The 18,186-nt window shown below is 47.5% G+C and overlaps 1 non-coding gene across 1 annotated transcript; it reads right to left on the bottom strand.

Moving 5' to 3' along the window:
* Positions 1–3,332: 3,332 nt before the first annotated feature.
* Positions 3,333–3,409, bottom strand: Trnas-cga (transfer RNA serine (anticodon CGA)). Its single transcript has one exon. It is a non-coding gene; the product is annotated as a tRNA-Ser (tRNA).
* Positions 3,410–18,186: the final 14,777 nt, after the last annotated feature.

The following is an 18,186-nucleotide window of genomic DNA, read 5'->3' on the forward strand; positions in this document are numbered from 1 at the left end:
CTAGCCGAACCTGCTGTGGCGCACCTCCTAGCGTTCAGCCGTGCAACAAATTCATCTCACGTCGTACCAGTATTGGGTGGCCAAATCGCTCGCCTACGCATGCGTAACGTTGTATGCCGAAGTGCTCTGACTTGGCAGAACACTGTGTGACCAGCTCGGACGTAATTCTGTCCAACGACAGCATCAACCATACCGAGGACCAAGGCTTGGCCTAAGGGGTGGATACAATACATTTATGAACCCTTGTCCACCGAATCAGTGAATGTATCTGTGACAGATTGGTGCAACGTCGCACTGGTAATTAGGCTTACACTGTTAAGTTCCCGGAACTCGATTTTTAATTACTGAAAGAAGATACTCTTCCATCCCGTGAAGTTTTATCTTGTTATATATATATGGTGTTACAAAAAGGTACGGCCCCACTTTTAGGGAACATTCCTCACGCACGAAGAAAGAAAATATGTTATGTTGACATGAGTCCGGAAACGCTTACTTTCCATGTTAGAGCTCATTTTATTACTTCTCTTCAAATCACATTAATCATGGAATGGAAACACACAGCTACAGAACGTACCAGCGTGACTTCCAACACTTTGTTACAGGAAATGTTCAAAATATCCTCCGTTAGCGAGGATACACGCACACACCCTCCGTCGCATAGAATCCCTGATGCGCTGATGCAGCCCTGGAGAATGGCGTATTGTATCACAGCCGTCCACAAAACGAGCACGAAGAGTCTCTACATTTGGTACCGGGGTTGCGTAGACAAGAGCTTTCAAATGCCCCCATAAATGAAAGTCAAGAGGGTTGAGGTTAGGAGAGCGTGGAGGCCATGGAAATGGTCCGCCTCTACCAATCAATCGGTCACCGAATCTGTTGTTGAGAAGCGTACGAACACTTCGACTGAAATGTGCAGGAGCTCCATCGTGCATGAACCACATGCTGTATCATACTTCTAAAGGCACATGTTCTAGCAGCACAGGTAGAGTATCCCGTATGAAATCTTGATAACGTGCCCCATTGAGCTTAGGTGGACGAAACTAAAATGAGCTCTAACATGGAAATTAAGCGTTTCTGGTCACATGTCCACATAACATCTTTTCTTTATTTGTGTGTGAGGAATGTTTCCTGAAAGTTTGGCCGTACCTTTTTGCAACACCCTGTATATATCCCCTTGTGTGTGGTTCCTTTATTTAATTTTTTTTACAGTCTATATACACTCCTGGAAATGGAAAAAAGAACACATTGACACCGGTGTGTCAGACCCACCATACTTGCTCCGGACACTACGAGAGGGCTGTATAAGCAATGATCACACGCACGGCACAGCGGACACACCAGGAACCGCGGTGTTGGCCGTCGAATGGCGCTAGCTGCGCAGCATTTGTGCACCGCCTCCGTCAGTGTCAGCCAGTTTGCCGTGGCATACGGAGCTCCATCGCAGTCTTCAACACTGGTAGCATGCCGCGACAGCGTGGACGTGAACCGTATGTGCAGTTGACGGACTTTGAGCGAGGGCGTATAGTGGGCATGCGGGAGGCCGGGTGGACGTACCGCCGAATTGCTCAACACGTGGGGCGTGAGGTCTCCACAGTACATCGATGTTGTCGCCAGTGGTCGGCGGAAGGTGCACGTGCCCGCCGACCTGGGACCGGACCGCAGCGACGCACGGATGCACGCCAAGACCGTAGGATCCTACGCAGTGCCGTAGTGGATCGCACCGCCACTTCCCAGCAAATTAGGGACACTGTTGCTCCTGGGGTATCGGCGAGGACCATTCGCAACCGTCTCCATGAACCTGGGCTACGGTCCCGCACACCGTTAAGCCGTCTTCCGCTCACGCCCCAACATCGTGCAGCCCGCCTCCAGTGGTGTCGCGACAGGCGTGAATGGAGGGACGAATGGAGACGTGTCGTTTTCAGCGATGAGAGTCGCTTCTGCCTCGGTGCCAATGATGGTCGTATGCGTGTTTGGCGCCGTGCAGGTGAGCGCCACAATCAGGACTGCATACGACCGAGAGACACAGGGCCAACACCCGGCATCATGGTGTGGGGAGCGATCTCCTACACTGGCCGTACACCTGTGGTGATCGTCGAGGGGACACTGAAATGTGCACGGTACATCCAAACCGTCATCGAACGCATCATTCTACCATTCCTAGACCGGCAAGGTAACTTGCTGTTCCAACAGGACAATGCACGTCCGCATGTATCCCGTGCCACCCAACGTGCTCTAGAAGGTGTAAGTCAACTACCCTGGCCAGCAAGATCTCCGGATCTGTCCCTCATTGAGCATGTTTGGATGAAGCGTCGTCTCACGCGATCTGCACGTCCAGCACGAACGCTGGTCCAACTGAGGCGCCAGGTGGAAATGGCATGGCAAGCCGTTCCACAGGGCCACATCCAGCATCTCTACGATCGTCTCCATGGGAGAATAGCAGCCTGCATTGCTGCGAAAGGTGGATATACACTGTACTAGTGCCGACATTGTGCATGCTCTGTTGCCTGTGTCTATGTGCCTGTGGTTCTGTCAGTGTGATCATGTGATGTATCTGACCCCAGGAATGTGTCAATAAAGTTTCCCCTTCCTGGGACAATGAATTCACGGTGTTCTTATTTCAATTTCCAGGAGTGTAGATAGAAACAAGTATTTTACTGCCACACGACACTGAAAGGCATTTCTGTTCCTTGATAGTTTATCAAGGTAAGGGTTGCAATAAACACGGTAGTTGTCCACTTCCGCAAACCCGTCCACGTACGATGAGGTGGGCTGCTTCTTCCACAACCGTGGGTTGCGTACGAGCTTCCCGCTACCGCTGTCGCCTTCTGCGGTGCGAGCAGCCGGCACTGGCCTGTGGCGAGGCGCAAGCTCCGCTCTTCCGCGGCCGCCTGCTAACATTCGTCTGCGCGCCGACCACGAGAGGTGTCGCCCACGCCGTAGCGCCGACAACAATGGCCGGCGGGGCCCGGCGAATCCATCAGGGACCATTAGGGCCATTAATCACCGGGCGGCCGGCCGCGCCCTCGCCCGGCACAACAATGGACAACACGCGGCCCGCGCTCCCGGCAGCGGCGCCGGCTAGTGGTCAGCGGGGAGCGGAATGGTGCTCCGGTGTCGGCCCTAATGGTACCGCCCGCGAGCAGGTGTCACAACTGTCCGGCCGCCGTCTGCGAAATAGTTTTTACTCTTTGCTGTCGCATGAAATCCCGTTAGCATAAAGGGCTCGAGGTATATTCTGCTTAGAGTTAAAAGCAAATAAAAAACACACAGAATGAGATTTTCACTCTGCAGCGGAGTGTGCGCTGATATGAAACTTCCTGGCAGATTAAAACTGCGTGCCCGACCGAGACTCGAACTCGGGACCTTTGCCTTTCGCGGGCAAGTGCTCTACCAACTGAGCTACCGAAGCACGACTCACGACCGGTACTCACAGCTTTACTTCTGCCAGTATCCGTCTCCTACCTTCCAAACTTTACAGAAGCTCTTCTGCGAAACTTGCAGAACTAGCACTCCTGAAAGAAAGGATACTGCGGAGACATGGCTTAGCCACAGCCTGGGGGATGTTTCCAGAATGAGATTTTCACTCTGCAGCGGAGTGTGCGCTGATATGAAACTTCCTGGCAGATTAAAACTGTGTGCCCGACCGAGACTCGAACTCGGGACCTTTGCCTTTCGCGGGCAAGTGCTCTACCAACTGAGCTACCGAAGCACGGTTAAAACTGTGTGCCCGACCGAGACTCGAACTCGGGACCTTTGCCTTTCGCGGGCAAGTGCTCTACCAACTGAGCTACCGAAGCACGTGCTTCGGTAGCTCAGTTGGTAGAGCACTTGCCCGCGAAAGGCAAAGGTCCCGAGTTCGAGTCTCGGTCGGGCACACAGTTTTAATCTGCCAGGAAGTTTCATATCAGCGCACACTCCGCTGCAGAGTGAAAATCTCATTCTGGAAACATCCCCCAGGCTGTGGCTAAGCCATGTCTCCGCAGTATCCTTTCTTTCAGGAGTGCTAGTTCTGCAAGTTTCGCAGAAGAGCTTCTGTAAAGTTTGGAAGGTAGGAGACGGATACTGGCAGAAGTAAAGCTGTGAGTACGGGTCGTGAGTCGTGCTTCGGTAGCTCAGTTGGTAGAGCACTTGCCCGCGAAAGGCAAAGGTCCCGAGTTCGAGTCTCGGTCGGGCACACAGTTTTAATCTGCCAGGAAGTTTCAAAAAACACACACATACGCCTAACTTGGTCTCTCCGTGTATTTTGTCTCTATGACTCGAACAATGTCCGCAGTAACTGTTACTACACAAAGGGTCAAGTAATTCGCTGCAGTGGTGAAAAGTATATCTGTTTTAGCTACCGATGTACTGAGGCTGATACGAAAAATTTTTATAACGGAACTGTATACGATTTTTGATGGTATTTGTAAATATCTGGAAAAGAGCCCTTTAATATAGTCCTCCTTAAGGTTTCAAGTCGATCAAGAAGGCTAGGAGAGTATTCTTACTAGAAAGAGCAGATAAGCAGTTGTTAGCATCCCACTTAGTAAATGAATCGACATCATTTACTTCCGTTACGATGGACGTGGAAGAATTATGGGCAAATTTTAAACGCATTGTAAATCACACATTGGACAAGTATGTACCGAAAAAGTGCGTTACGGACGGAAAAGACCCACCATGGTTTAACAGCTCAATTCGGAGAATGCTCAGGAAGCAAAGGCAGTTGCACGCGCGGTACAAGAAAGATCGGGAGAATGAGGACAGGCAAAAGTTAGTAGAGATTCCTGCTGCTGTAAAAAGAGCGATGCGCGAAACATTCAATCACTACCACCGTCATAACTTAGCAAAATATCTTGCTGAAAACCCAATGAAATTCTGGTCTTACGTAAAATCGGTAAGCGGGCTTCCATCCAGTCACTCACTGATCAGTCTGGCCTGGCAACGGAAGACAGAAAACCGAAAGCTGAAATTTTAAATTTAGCATTTGAGAAATCTTTCACGTAGGAGGATTGTACAAACATCCGTTTGAGTCTCATACAGATTCCCGTTTGGATGACATAGTGATAGACATCCCTGGGGTTGTGAAGCAGCTGAATGGGTTGAAAATAAATAAATCGCCAGGTCCTGATGGGATTCCAAATCGGTTTTGCAGAGAGTACTGTACTGCTTTGGCTCCTCCTTGCATTTATCGCGAATCTCTTGCCCAACGTAAAGTCCCGAGCAACTGGAAAAAAGCGCAGGTGACGCCTGTATATAAGAAGGGTAGAAAGACGGATTCTCAAAATTACAGAAAAATATCCTTAACATCGGTTTGTTGTAGGATTCTCTAACATATTATCAGTTCGAATATAATAAATTTCCTTCATACAGAGAAGTTGCTGTCCGTGCATCAGTATGGCTTTAGAAAGCATCGCTCCTGCGAAACGCAGCTCGCCCTTCTTTCACATGATATCTTGCGAACCACGGATGAAGGGTATCAGAGGGATGCTATATTCCTTGACTTCCCGAAATTGTTTGACTGGGTGCCCCACTGCAGACTCCTAACTAAGGTACGAGCATATGGGTTTGGCTCCCAAGTATGTGAGTGACTTGAAGACTTCTTAAGTAATAGAACTCAGTACGTTGTCCTCGATGGTGAGTGTTCATCGGAGGTGATGGTATCCTCTGGAGTGCCCCAGGGTGGATATCAATATGCGGCTGTTTGCTGATGATGCTGTGGTGTACGGGAAGGTGTCGTCGTTGACTGTCTGTAGGAGGATTCAAGATGACTTGGACAGGATTTGTGACTGGTGTAAGGAATGACAGCTGACTCTAAATATTGTTACTGGCAGGTTTGATCACCACGCGAGTGTTACGGAAATGCTTCAGGAACTCGGGTGGGACTCTAGATGAAAGGAGGCGCTCTTTTCGTGAATCGCTACTGAGGAAATTTAGAGAACCAGCATTTGAGGTATGTGGTATGAGGTACCCTCCGCCATGCACCGTATGGTCGATTGCGGAGTATGGATGTAGATGTAGATGTGAAATTTTCGGAAACTTTTCCAAATACAAGCACCAACATAACATACTAACAAAATAATAATGTTGGGGGAAGATTTTATGTAATGTGTGCGTGTATGTGTGCGTGTGTGTGTTGTGTGTTAATTTTTACGTATTACAGACATAAAAATCGTTTTGCATCACCCCGGTTCCAGAAATCCTAAAGACACAGGTTAACTGTGGATATTGTGTCACAGACATCCTTTGATTGTTCAGAGATGTCATTAAACCAGCCCAAATATGCAAACAACCACGCATGAGCAGCTTCTGTGAGACGTAGGGGGTCCGACAGCCGATCAGTTCCAGTCATCCGACCAGGAAGGAGCTATACAGCTCGTGTTTTCTTTAGTTCAACCATGCCTAGACAGCCAAAACTGCGGTTCGATCGCGTCCGCATTGTTTCTATGTGCCAGGAAGGGCTCTCAACAAGGGAAGTGTCCAGGCATGTCGAAGTGAACCAAAGCGATGTTGTTCGGACATGGAGCAGATACAGAGAGACAGGAGTTGTCGATGACATGCCTCTCTCAGGCCGCCCAAGGGCTACTACGGCAGCGGATGACCGCTACCTACGGATTATGGCTCGGAGGAACCCTGACAGCAACGCCAACATGTTGAATAATGCTTTTCGTGCAGCCACAGGACTTCGTGTTGAGACTCAAACTGTGCACAATAGGCTGCATGACCCACAACTTTAATAACGACGTCCATGGCGAGGTCCATATTTGCTACCACGACACCATGCAGGTAGGCCCAACAACATACCGAATGGACCGCTCATGATTGGCATTACGTTCTCTTCACCGATGAGTGTCGCATAAGCCTTCAACCAGACAATCGTCGGAGACATGTTTGGAGGCAACACGGTGAGGCTGAACGCCTTAGACACACTGTCCAGCGAGTGTAGCAAGGACGAGGTTCTCTGCTGTTTTGGGGTGGCATTAGTGGGTCCGACGTACGCCGCTGGTGGTCACGAAGGCGCGGTAGCGGCTGTACAATACGTGAATGCCATCGCCGACCGATAGTGCAACCATAACGGCAGCATATTGGCGAGGCATTCGTCTTCATGGACGACAAATCGCGCCCCCATCGGACACATCTTGTGAATGACTTCCTTGAGGATAATGACATCGCTCGACTTGAGTGGCCAGCATGTTCTCCACACATGAACCTTATCGAACATGCCAGGGGTAGATTGAAATGGGTTGTTTATAGACGACGTGACCCACCAACCACTCTGAGAGATCTGCGCCGAATTGTCGTTGAGGAGTGGGACAATCTGGACCAACAGTGCCTTGATAAACTTGTGGATAGTATGCCACGACGAATACAGGCATGCATCAATGCAAGAGGACGTGCTACTGGGTGTTGGAGGTATCGGCGTGTACAGCAATCTGTACCACCACCTCTGAAGGTCTCGCTGTATGGTGGTACAACATGCATTGTGTGGTTTTGATGAACATTAAAAAGGGCGGAAATGATGTTTATGTTGGTCTCTATTCCAATTTTCTGTATATGTTCCGGAACTCTTGGAACCGAGGTGAAGCAAAGCGTTTTTTGATGTGTGTATTTATGAAGCGGTGCCGAACCGTCTGTCTTAAGAAAATCTGTATATCAGTTCGTTGAAGCTCTCACACAGTCCACTGTCCGTAAATAAAGTTTGACCTCCTATATTTTAGTTTCTTGTGATCCTTGTGAGGTCTATTATGTCGGCACTCCTTTCGATAGCTATTCCCGTATTAGCCATAATGGAGGCGAATAGGATATTTTGGTTGCTGTCTTCTAGACCTAAGATTGGCTTGGATTATTATTTGTAATGATTAAAAAACACACAAACATCTGTAGACTTCATACCATATATTTTGCACTTAATTTGTATAAAACTTCGCTATATTTTCACACACAAATCAAGAGTTTTGCTCAGGTCGCACATTCGCTATAACAAGTAAGGAATTAAGGTAGATTAGTGTTTAAAATGTCGTCAACAACGAGGACACTAGAGACGGATATTGCAGACGACAGTTAGCATCTTGCTAACTGCCTTCAAATATTTCCAAACACAGGAGGTCCCACGTAACTTTGCCACCTCATATATTTCCAGAGTGAAATAAAATGTGAAAAATGCAGGGATGAGCCTCTTTCAAGGGATCACGCAATGGGCAAGAACTAACAATCCTTACAAATAAACAACCATCAGTTTCAACACAAAGTTACCATTTTTTATGGAGCATGCATGTTTTTTCTACCGAAATGAAAACTAGTGGTACAACTGGTAATGAGAGACTTGGTTTCACTGCTCTAAGCCTTGAACTTTCTACCTTTAGGTAGGACACCCTGTATTTATCTTCTGTTTCGCGTACGACTAAGCGCATCTATTAGCTTTCCAACCTGCCCATTATTGTACATCTTCATCTTTTCGCAGCGCAATGATTATCCCATAAAATGTCGGTCGTGCAGCCGCATGAATTTCACTTCTTCTAATATTTCGGCTGTATATCGTCCAGCCAACTTCAGAGCGAACCAACAGATCGTGTATCCGTCGCCGCATGCGCTGTAGCGTGGTCTGTGCGTTTAGAAGGATGGAGAAAGGGCTGGAGCGTCAGTCGCCTCGACTCACTCTGCAGATGGCTGGACGATATACAGCCGAACTATTAGAAGAAGTGAAATTTATGCGGCTGCATGCCCTTAATTATACGGAACTGCCCATTATTCTTTGACTCGCAACGAGTGAGTGTGTTTCTGTGGCTTCCTCTGTGTCTATTGCCAGCATTTCTCGTCTTCCTCGGAACCCCGTATTTGCGTGAATTTTTTACTTACATTTCGGTCCCGCATAATTGGAGATCCTAATATGTTAATATTTTTCTTTGTTTGTTGTAATTTTTCGGCCTACTAAACCTACGTACCAACAATGTATCAGTGTAATGGGTTAACATTCTTTCTTTGTGTTCCATATGGTTCGTTCTTCGAAAGAGTATTTCTACTTGTGTTTTGGTTGGTGATTCATTCAATCTTTTGCCGGCCGGAGTGGTCGAGCGGTTCTAGGCGCGACAGTCTGGAACCGCGCGACCGCTACGGTCGCAGGTTCGAATCCTGCCTCGGGCATGGATGTGTGTGATGTCCTTAGGTTAGTTAGGTTTATGTAGTTCTACGTTCTGGGGGACTTATGACCGCAGCAGTTGAGTCCCATAGTGCTCAGAGCCATTTGAACCATTCATCTTTTATTCTTCGTTCTAATACTGTTGTAATCTTACATTCTTCTTTTAACGTGCATCGTAGCAGAGTAAACACGCCTGGTAAGACAGTAATCAAATGTGGCGAAAGACTGCGAAGGTGAGGCGCGGTAACACTCCTTCCACCCTCTCCCCTTCGACCCACAGCTGCCCATTACCTGTGCTATTGACCGTCCGAAAAATATGATCTTACCAACAAACTACAGCCTAGTCCTGTTTCGTTGATCACAATGTCTGATCTCCCATTTTGTTTCATTTTTTGTGTACAACACCAGTGACAAGGACCCAAGTTGTATTGAAATGCAGGCATCGAATTCAGACTGTAAACAAGAAACGGATTGGAAAATTCGTTCGAAATATTTTTCATTCAAAAAAAAATTCATTAATCGTGACAAAAAAATAGATTCATAGGTTGCATACACAGCGACGGAATTAACGAACTAACGTTACAGCAGCTTCTGGCACCATGTACACACAAACGAAAAATTTAAGAGATATTATTCCAGATATTATTAGCCGAGAGCGCTAATGGGCTTCTTCGTGGACTCGAGTAGGCGCGCCAGCCCCGTATCGAATCCGCCCGGCGGATTAACGACGACGGTCGGTGTGCCGGCCAGCCTGCATGTGGTTTTCACATCCCCCTAGGTGAATACCGGATTGATCCCCACGTCCCGCCTCAGTTACATGACTTACAGACATCTGAACACTTTCGCATTATTCCATGGATTACACTAGTCACGGACAGTTGGGTTACACTAATTCCGTCCTGGGGGCTACAGGGTGGCGGCAGGGAGGGCATCCGGCCACCCCTCAACCTAACATTGCCAAATCCGATTAATCATGCTGACCCTGCGTACCTGTGAGACAACGGCGCAACAGAACGAAAGAAAGTAATGTTCTGAGGAGGAGAGACGATTTAATATACTCACGTCGTTTGAACCTCTTCAGGTTAGTATGAGTTACAACACCCATGTAATTGCAGTCATGCTAAATATTATAACCTCCCCGCTGTCCGAAATACAGCCCAGCTTTACCTCCCACTCTATAAAAGTCTACATATTACCAAAAATTCACAAACTATTATTCAACTTACACACGTATAATAACCTTCGACTGAACAGAACCTAATCTGAAATGAACCATAACTTATCTGAATGCAGCTTGTCCTTGTTATAAATGCTCAATGGAAGTAAAAGAATTATCTGGCCCTAATCAAAGTTTCCACTTACCTCGCCTCTTGACAATATTGTTGTAGATTTCTCGAAAGCACAACAGCAAAAAGACAGTGGCTAAGCTAGATTTCTGTTTCTAAATGCATATTCAAATTGTTGTATGTGATAATTCATAATAACATAGTGGGCGGGGTTGTGGCTGTGGGGCGAGAGATTTGCCATTATAATAAAACCTGACTGAAGCTCTGAATCAGAGTGATAACTTTTGTGCCCCCATGCTTCAACTGACGGATCTTCTGAGCTGTTCCACGAATGACAGCCCTAATGTGGGGCTGCGTGAACAGGGAGGTGACTTGAAGAATCTCTTACTTGTCATCCCAAAATGAAGCATCTGTCTCCATAACAGGGGGGCTATCCTAGGTGGGCTGCCTCGCGGGGATAGCCGAGCGGTCTCCGACGTCCTGTCACGGTTCGCGCGGCTTCTCCCTGGGAGGTTCCAGTTCTCCCTCGGGCACGTGGTGTGTATGTCGTCCTTAGCGTAAGTTAGTATAAGTTAGATTAAGTAGTGTGTAATGTTAGGGACCAATGACCTCAGCAGAGTGGTCTGATAAGACCTTACCACAAATTTTCAAAAAATTTTCAGGTGGGCTGCCTGACCCTTTGGTGGGCCGGGGTGAGTGTCATGGCAGGTGGCGAAAGTGCAACAATGGAGGGTTGTGGCCCTTCAACAGGTGGACGTAAGGAGGCTGCAGATGGCATTTCCGTTTGGTGGGCATTGGTATTCATCACAAGAGATGGATGAAAAGGAGGAGACTGAGCTGCAGAGGCAGTGGTACACATAGGGATCAGAGCCTTTATCGCTGATGTGTCAGACGCTTGAGCATCTGTAGTTTCATGGTAACTGGATCGTCCCTGTAAGACGGGAAAATTGGTGCAGTCCTATAGTGATGGGAGTCGCTGTTTTGTCCTCGGTTTCCTTCTTGGAGGCGTGAAAGATTTCAGCACCTTCTGCATATAGGACAACACTACCAGGAGGCTGGATAGTGTGGGTAGTGAGAGGGTGCTCAAGCATCTGGTGCTTGTTGTTTTTTCTGAGGCCGGGAGTCCGCAATCCTCTGATGCATGTGGGCCAGCTCACTTGACGCACCGCAATTGCAGTGAACAATAATTACTGGTGTGTCGCAAAAGTTGATGCCTACGACAGATCGATTGGTCCCCTGCAGCCCTCATATAATTCAGTTCGTACCTTCATATGCCAGGGACACGTCATTTGGTAAATACATTTGACTTCTTCTCCACTAATAAGGGAGACAATGTGTTTTGGTAAAACGATTAAATTCCAGATCTCAGCGTCCCTTTTGTTGCATTGGTGGACCATAGGGTTCTGAAACTTGAGGCGAAGCAATTCGTCCCTGACGTCTCTTACTGTAACTTTAGAAGGAAAGTCTTTGATTACGATTTTCGTTCCTCTGTCGCCAGAAGCCTGACGTGTGTAGCATCAGCACCCTCAACTTCACAAATTTGAGGACTAGGAGGTACTCGTCTTTCGTGTCAAGCAAGTACCTGACATGCTCTTTCTGGTAATCTGCCTGCAATTGGGCTGTAATATGGCCTTGCAGTTCAGTGCTCAGTTTAGTGTAATTTGTGGGATTGTTAACCACGATTGGTGGTATCCTCTCCATCTTTGGTGCTGTTGACGGCGGGTTCTAAGAAGTGAGGTCGGGTGGGGGTCCCGTTTCTTGGTCCCTGGCACAAACGTCTGTGGCTTCCTCTGGTAGGGAGGAATCTAAATCTGAACAACGGACACTGCGATGGGCGCGAGCATATGACCGTTCGGATGTTTGGCCACGGGAGGACTGACAGCGGCAGAGTCCCCAGAAGGCCCATTGGGCCACTCTTGGTGCGTCCACGGCCTGGTTGGTCACATCAGTGTTTGGTGCCAACAAGGTATGACAGTCGGTGGGTGTGAGTTCTAACCCTAGATGGCCGTGGGAACTCTCGGACGACGAGGTGGAAGACTGGTCCTTCATTTGGGGCTGTGGACAAGGCTCTCGGAAATCGGTATCGTTGTCAGAGGTGACTTGTGGTGAGGGCACAGTGCAGGAGTTCCTTAGCTCTTTGGGTGGTATCAGCACCTCTGGCATCACGGCAGGTGGGACGTCGATGGTCAAACGTCGCATTGTCGCGATGAGGGGCGATGAGCAGCGCGACTGGCCGAGGATTCCTTTCCTTGGCCCTGTTCCCGATTAGCTTCGGCCCGGCTGACGTCCAGCCAGAGTGGCGGCTGACAAATTCCAGAACTCCTGTCTCCTATAAATAGCAAATAGTCCGGGACACTTAGGGAAAAAACAGTCACTACGCCAGGAAACGCTGAGCACCACTCGTGCCCGTTATGAACGACGCGCAGCTATTCAAAGATAATCGCTGTCATGGTTCTAACCTGAATGAACTTGGAAACTGCTGATTCACGTCGCTACGGTTATACCAAAAAATTGACTTGAAGACGTATGTGCAAAGGAAGCCGCTATATGAGCGACCTCTGTCGAGTTTCGTGCCGTCTTCGAATATTGATCGCAGGCACATGCGTGATGTGCGTCAGTCAGAATAAGCAGATTTCAAAATTAATAAAATTAAATGTCGTTGAAGTGTCATTCATCATAAAATGTTTTCTTTCTGAAGAAATCACTGGGTCCCCATGCCTTTTCCACTTGAAAACCGTTATCACGATTAATGAGACTTGGGCTAAATGTATTTCCAATAATTCCTTAATAACTGAATCCCAGAAAGACCTCGTCTAGGCTAAGATTTCTGTGGCAGGATAATCCATTAAATGTCCTGTGGAGATAAAGTGATCCGCAATGGCTGACCCACTGGGCTATGAAAGGTAAGTGTGGCGATCGTGTTCAACGCATCATTCACACACTGTGCCTATGGTGTGACCAATGTAGGTTTTGCCACACTGGGAAGGTATTCTGTACATTCCAGCCTCCCGCTGTCAGAGAAGACCACATGTCTTTGTAGGTGGGCGGAAGATTATATCATATTTCCTCAGGATTCTGTCTAATTTAGACGAAATATTGCCATTGTACGGGTGGAACGAACTACACTTGACCCTCTCCTTCTCCCCTCGATCTTATGAGTGGTCAGGATTCTTCTTCCTTAAAGACGTGTTGATAAGATGTGGACAGTATCCATTATCTTTGAACACTGATTGTAGGTGCTTCAGCTGCTTTACAAAATTCTCTCCATCAGACACAAGCGCCCGGCGCACCAACGTTTGATGGGTTTTGGCAGATAGACGCCAGCAAATGCACGTCTGTAAATGTGGTCTTAGGGTAAACGTAACATTTGAAACATCCCCTTAGAAAAATTATTGAATTACTGTGTTGATAAACCTCTTACTGCACGTACTCAGGCATTTCGCTCTCTACTTATTCTGATCAACACTAAGCTGACACAATATTTTTAGCGCAACGCAATCTGACTTTCAATAATCCCTACAAAAGAATGACCCTGACTAACAATAACCTATACGTTTCAAAAATCACTTACCTCACAAAAATCTTCGTTACTCGAACTACTGCAATACAGCGAGCACCAATACCGGCAGCTAAATAAAAGATTCTAACTACTGAATGCACTAACTACTGACAGGAATACTTAGCAAATGAAAGATTTTGATAGAGAACAAACAATGTATTTACCTTAATAGTGTTCAAAAGTCATAATATATAGATATCAGTTCATGACATCCAGTCTTACATATTTCCTTTTTCTGACGGACACACGTCTAGATCGTCCGCTCTCAAAATTCTGTCATCTCTCCCCACATCCACCACTGCTGGCGGCTCACCTCCAACTGCGCAACGCTACTCGCTGTTCACATCCAACTGCTCAACGCTAGAATAGCAAATATTCCAACAACGCAAACCAGCCACAGACTGCACACAGCACAGCCAGTGATTTTCATACAGAGCGCTACTTGGCGTTATCAACATAAAAACCTAAACAGCCTACTTACACATTGTATCTCCGCCGAACATTCCATGGATTATTCTGACACGAAAATCTTAGCCTCGACGAGGTCTTTCTGGAATTAAGTTATTAAGCTATAGGTGCAAATACACATCAAAACAAGTTTGGCATCACCTCGGTTCCAAGAGTTCCGGAACCTGTACAGGAAATTGGAATAGAGGTCAACATAAACATCATTTCCGCCCTTTTTATTGCTCATGAAAACCACACAATGCATGATGCACCACATTATAGCGAGACCTCCAGAGGTGGTGGTCCAGCTTGCTGTAAACGCCGGTACCTCTAATGCCCAATAGTACGTCCTCTTGCAATTGATTCTTGCCTGTATTCGTCGTGACATACCATCCACAAGTTTATCAAGGCACTTTGGTCCAGATTGTCCCACTCCTCAACGACAATTCGGCGTAAATCCCTCACAGTGCTCTGTGGGTAACATCGTCCATAAAGGGCCCTTTTCAGTCTATCCCATGTGTGTTCCATAGGATTCGTGTCTGAAGAGCATACTGGCCACTCTAGTGGAGTGACATCGTTATCCTTAAGGAAGTCATTCACAAGATGAGCACATGGGGGCGCAAATTGTTATCAATGAACACGAATGCCTCGCCAATATGCTGCCAATAAGGTTGCAATATCGGGCGGAGGATGACATTTACGTATCGTATAGCCTTCACGGCGCCTTCCATGACCACCAGCGGCCTACGTCGCCCCACATAATGCCACCCCAAAACAGCAGAGAACCTCCACCTTGCTGCCCTCGCTGGACAGTGTGTCTAATGCGTTCAGCCTGACCGGGTGGCCTCCAAACACGTCTCCAACGATTGTCTGGTTGAAGGCATATGCGACACTCATCGGTGAAGAGAACGTGATGCCAATCATGAGCGGCCCATTCGGCATGTTGTTGGGCCTATTCCACCGCCCAGCATGGTGTCGTGGTTGCAGATGAGGGACCTCGCCATGGATGCCGGGAGTGAAGTTGCTCATCGTGCAGCATTTTGCGCATATTTTGAGTCGTAACACGACGTACTGTGGCTGCACGAAAAGCATTATTCAACATGGTAGCGTTGCAGTCGGGGTTTCTCCGAGCCATAATCCGTAGGTAGCGGTCGTCCACTGCCGTAGTAGTAGTAGCAGCCCTTGGGCGGCTTGAGCGAGGCTTGTCATCGACAGTTCCTGTCTCTGTGTATCTCCTCCAAATCCGAACATCATCTCCTTGGTTTGTACCTAGGCGCCTGGACACTTCCCTTGTTGACAGCCCTTCCTGGCACAAAGAAACATGCGTCTGAGCATGGTTGAACTGCAGACAACACGGGCCATATATCTCCTTCCTGGTGGAATGACTGGAACTGATTTGCTGTCGCACCCCATCCGTCTCATAGGCTCTACCCGTGTATGGTTGTTTACATATTTGGGCGGGTTTAATGACATCTCTGAACAGTCAAAGGGACTGTATCTGTGATACAATATCCACAGTCAACATCTATCTTCAGGAGTTCTGGGAGATGCGGTGACGCAAAACTTTTTTTATGTGTAAACTTTTAGTGCAAGAAATAATGGCGACGGCGGCTTTCAACAGGAGAAGGCATGGAGACAAACTGATTCTTTTAATTTCTTCAGTATGAAACATTTTATGATCAATGACACATCAAGCGACATTTAATTTTATTAATTTTGTCATTTGAATTTTAACTCTGTGAGTGAGCATTCCAACAGAGAGCACGCATGTACTATCACATTTTGTGTGGGCCTCCGCGACACAGATGGAGTAATATTGGAAAATGACGCTCACATAGCGACTGCTTTTGTACATGCGTCATAAGGCCACTTTTTTGGTATAAACGTAGCGACGTGAACTAGCCATTTCCCCTCAACTCCCCGACTGGAAAACAGAACAATGAGAGGGCAAGATGTCCTCCTTTCTCCTCTAATGTAAGTCGGAATGGGCTGTTATTCAAGCTCTGAGGCGTTCCACCCTGAGGACCAACCATCCTACCTGTGCGGTGGATGGCTTAACCTTTGGTGACCTCCGTGTGGTGGAAACTCTACCCAATGCATTTCAAGCTCAGAATCACCTGCTCGTCCAGGCTCTCACGCATGATTACTCCAGGATGAACACGATATGCTGCTGGCCGTTTTTGCTTTCAGAAACAGACCACCTCTTACTGCCCCTCACTTTGTTTCTTACAGAAGTCCAAGGGATCGTCCGGTGGAAGCTTGCGCAGTCCGCTCCCGGACTGGATGACATCTTGAACAGAACCTCCATTGGCTCCTACACGAGCTGTACGTCTTATTCACTAGCATTCTGAACCACGTCTCACTACTGGTCACTGCTCTCCACAGTGGAAGCAGGTCAAACTGATAGCAATCCTCAGACCATCGAAGGATCCTACAGTCCCTGTCAACAACAGGTCCATTAGCCTTTTTAGTACCATGGAGACGGTCCTGAAATCTTTGATCCTCCACCGAACTTCACAGCCTCTGGCAGCGGCTAGGACTATCCGTCGTGAGCAAACAGTCAAACTACATGTTATTAGGAACACAGAGCACTTTAGCAGGTGTTTTGACTCCACCATGTCGATGGCACTGTTCTTCATGAGCCTGCAAAATGCTTAAGATAGGATTTCGCAGGAAAATATCGAGATCTATATTAGGACTGTAGATGGTTTGCTCTGTGATAGGAGCTTCTTAACTATTCAGCAATGAAAACGCTCGAGCATTTCACACAAATTGATGGATACCCCTCAGTGCTCTGTGTTGTCTCACATCCTCTTTAACATTTATGTTAATGATAGGCCAGTGATACCACACTGCCACCTGGCGCAATGCGCTGACGATTCGGCGCTCTATACGACCGGCCGAAACCCTGACCAGCTCATTGTTCGTCTCCAGAGGCCAGTAGACGAACAGTATCATTCAAACAAGATTGCCTTCAATACCACCAAAACTATGGCAGTGTACTTCAACAAACGGCGCCCTATCTTCCAACACGTCATCACTATTGGAGACGTCAGGAACCCATCGTTCATGAGTAACAAAAATCTAGGAGACTGGGTCGATAACAAACAGCCCTACCACCAACACGCGGAGTATGTCACTCAGAAAGGGCAGAAGATGATACCTTTGTACCCACTCTTCAACAGCAGGGACTTGAACACAAACACACTACTGGCCATTAAAATTGCTACACCAAGAAGAAATGCAGATGATGAACGGGTATTCATTGGACAAATATATTATACTAGAACTGGCATACAATTAGATTCTCACTCAATTTGGGTGCATAGATCCTGAGGAATCAGTACCCAGAACAACCACCTCTGGCCGTAATAACGGCCTTGATACGCCTGGGCATTGAGTCAAACAGAGCTTGGTTGGCGTGTACAGGTACAGCTGCCCATGCAGCTTCAACACGATACCACAGTTCATCAAGAGTAGTGACTGGCGTATTGTGAGCACCCAGCTGCTCGGCCACCATTGAACAGACATTTTCAATTGGTAAGAGATCTGGAGAACGTGCTGGCCCGAGCAGCAGTCGAACATTTTCTGTATCCAGAAAGGCCCGTACTGACCTACAACATGGTACATGCATTATCCTGCTGAAATGTAGGGTTTCGCAGGGATCGAATGAAGGGCAAAGTCACGGGTCATAACACGTCTGAAATGTAACGTCCACTGTTCAAAGTGCCGTCATTGTGAACAAGAAGTGACCGAGATGTGTGACCAATGGCACCCCA

This window comes from Schistocerca gregaria, chromosome 6 (genome assembly GCF_023897955.1).
Source record: "Schistocerca gregaria isolate iqSchGreg1 chromosome 6, iqSchGreg1.2, whole genome shotgun sequence".
NCBI lineage: Eukaryota > Metazoa > Arthropoda > Insecta > Orthoptera > Acrididae > Schistocerca > Schistocerca gregaria.